This window comes from Chiloscyllium plagiosum, unplaced genomic scaffold (assembly GCF_037043375.1).
Source record: "Chiloscyllium plagiosum isolate Xiang-an unplaced genomic scaffold, Cpla_swu_hap1 HiC_scaffold_42, whole genome shotgun sequence".
NCBI classification, from domain to species: Eukaryota; Metazoa; Chordata; class Chondrichthyes; order Orectolobiformes; family Hemiscylliidae; genus Chiloscyllium; species Chiloscyllium plagiosum.
The window spans coordinates 47,084,322-47,087,388 of record NW_028270180.1 but is presented as its reverse complement, the minus strand read 5'-3'; positions in this window follow the sequence as shown (position 1 = coordinate 47,087,388).

Here is a 3,067-nt window from a genome sequence, read left to right as displayed (position 1 = left end):
TGATGGTGGATGATCAAACAACTCACTAGAGTAGGAGTCTCCACAAATATCCCCATCCTCAATGATGGAAGATCCCAGAACATCAGCTTTCGCAGCAATCTTCAGTCAGAAGTTTTGAGTGGATGATCCATTTTGGCCTCCTCCGGTGGTCCCCATCATTACAGATAGCAGCCTTCAGCAAATTCGATTGACTGATATCAAGAAACGGTTGAAGGTACTGGATACTGCAAAGGCTATAACCCCTGATAACATGCCGACAATTGTCCTGAAGACTTGTACTCCAGAACTTTCCGCATCCCTAGACAAGCTGTTCCAGTACTGTTACAAAGAGACAATGGGGAAAACTGCTCAAGTATCTTTTAGATTACATTACAGCGTAGAAACAGGCCCTTCGGCCCAACAGGTCCACACGGACCCGCCGAAGCGCAACCCACCCATGCACCTACATTTACCCCTTACCTAACACTACGGGCAATTTAGCATGGCCAATTCACCTAACCTGCACATCTTTTGACTGTGAGAGGAAACCGGAGCACCCGGAGGAAACCCACGCAGACACGGGGAGAAAGTGCAAACTCCACACAGTCAGTCGCCTGAGGCGGGAATTGAACCCGGGTCTGTACATAAAACTTAGGACAAAGTCAACCCATCCAAATACCGCCTCATCAGTCCACTCTCCATCATCAGTAAAGTGATGGAAGGTGTCATCAACACTGTTATCAAGCAGCACCTGCTCAGGGACGCCCATTTTGTGTTCCACCAGGGTCACTCAGATCCTGACCTCATCATAGCCTTGGTTTAAACATAGAGAAATGAACTCAATTCCAGTCCTTGACATCAAGACTGCATTCTGCCAAATGGGATATGAAGGATCCCAAGCAAAAACGCAGGCCAACACTGCATTATTGTAGTCATACCTGACAGATAGGAAGATGGTCATTGTTGTTGGAGGTCAGTCATCTCATCTCCAGAACATCTCTGCAGTAGGATAATGTTCTAGGTACAAACATCGTCAGCAGCTTCAACAATGATCTTCCTTCCGTCATAAGGTCGGGAGTGGGGATAATCCAGGCTTGGGCTGACAGGTTGCAAGTAACATTCGTGCCACACAAATCCAGACAATGGCTTTCATGAATGAGAAACAATATAACCACTTGTTATTCAGCAGCATTATCATAACTAAATTCCCCCACGATCAAAATCCTGGGGGGTATTATTGACCATAAACTCAACTGGACTCGCCACAGATAAATGCAGATCAGAGGCTAGGAATACTGCGCGATTTTAACTCACCTTCTGACTTCCCAAAGCCTGCCCAACATTTACAAAGCACAAATCAGGAATGAGATGGAATAATGCTCACTTACCTGAATGGGTGCAGCCCCAACAACACCAAGGAAGCTTGACACCATCCATGACAAAGCAGCCGATTTGATTTGCATCACATCCACAAACATTCACTCCCTTCTCCACGGTCACTCAGGAATAGCAGTGCGTACTGTCTACAATGCAGAAATTCCACAAAGATCCTCAGAGAGCTCCTTCCAATCTCACAAACACTTCCATGTAGAATGACAACGACAGTAGACTTTTGGGAACACCACCAACTTCAAATTCCCTTCCAAACCAATCAACATCCTGATTTGGAAATATATCGCCGTTCCTTCCCTGTTGCTGGTTCAAAACACTAGAATTTCCTCCTTAATCACTAGTGGGTCAACGCACAGCACGTAGGTTGCACCAGTTCAGAAAGGTAGATCACCACCACCTTCTCAAAGGCAACTCGGGACGGGCAAGAAATGCTGGGTCCATCCAGTGATGCCCACATCCAAAAAATATTTTTTTAAAACAACAGTTCCAAGTTGAGCATCTCGATGGGACAGATTATCTGATTTGAATGCGAACAGGAAAACAGTGTTTCTAATATTGAATATTTTAGACTTTATTTGTTATTGGAAAGGTGTTCCGTATTCGATGACATATTGTTGATGAGTGCTGTGATAAATTGCACCTTTTTAGTTAAAATCAACAATACTGATGTAACAGGCTCAATCCTTCGAAATGACCAGATTACAAATGACAATCATCGTCGAGACAATGTACTCCCGCCAGGTGAGACTCACAGATAGTAGCTTACATTCAACAGATTAATGGACTACTGGCTACACTGAATCCTCCCACCGTCTATATCACAGGGGTTACCATTGACCAGAACGTGAAGTCAAACCAATTTATAAATACAAGAGCAGATCAGAGACTTACAATTCTGCACTGTGCTGTTTTAGCATTGTCTCTCTGTCTAGTGGAAATATGTTCTACACACAGCATGTATCAATCTTTGCAGTAATCGATCAGTTTCAATCAGATGCTCCCCCTGTCATTCTTCTAAGTTCCATCGAGTACACACACTGCCGCTCATATGACAAGCCATCATCCCTCAGCAGTTCACAATATGCCAAATGCCGTCTGACCATTGCCCATTACATTCTCAACAGTATGTCACCTCATTTGTATTCTTGTTCTCTTGAAATGAACGCGAACATTGCATTTGCTTTCGTAACTGCCAACTGAACCTGCACATTAACCATAAGGGAGGACGAGTGCTTCAAAATACTTTTGTGCTTCAGATTGAATGGATCCTATTAGAACATAGTATCGGCCTCTATTCCGCCTATCAAAGTACATAATCTCACACGATTCCATATTTTGTTCCATCATCCACATCTTCTCCCACAGTCCAAAACTGCCCAAGTCTTTCTGCAGCCTCCCCACGTTCTCAATCTCATCTTCCCAGCAAGCCATCACTGCATCATCTTCAAACTTAGTAAAACTGCCCTCTGCTCCTTTGTCCAATTTGTCCATGTATAATACATTTCCTGGCTCCCAAAGGACTGTCCACCATCTACAAGGCACAACAATCCAGGTGCTTGACTCCATTCGTGTTGAAGCAATGGCTTGAGTGGAATTGCACCTGCAAAGTCTTCACTCCCTGCACCAAAGACTCTCAGTAGAAGCACACCCTGCCCCGTTTTGTGGTGAGTTTACTTCATTATGGCGCACAATCCCA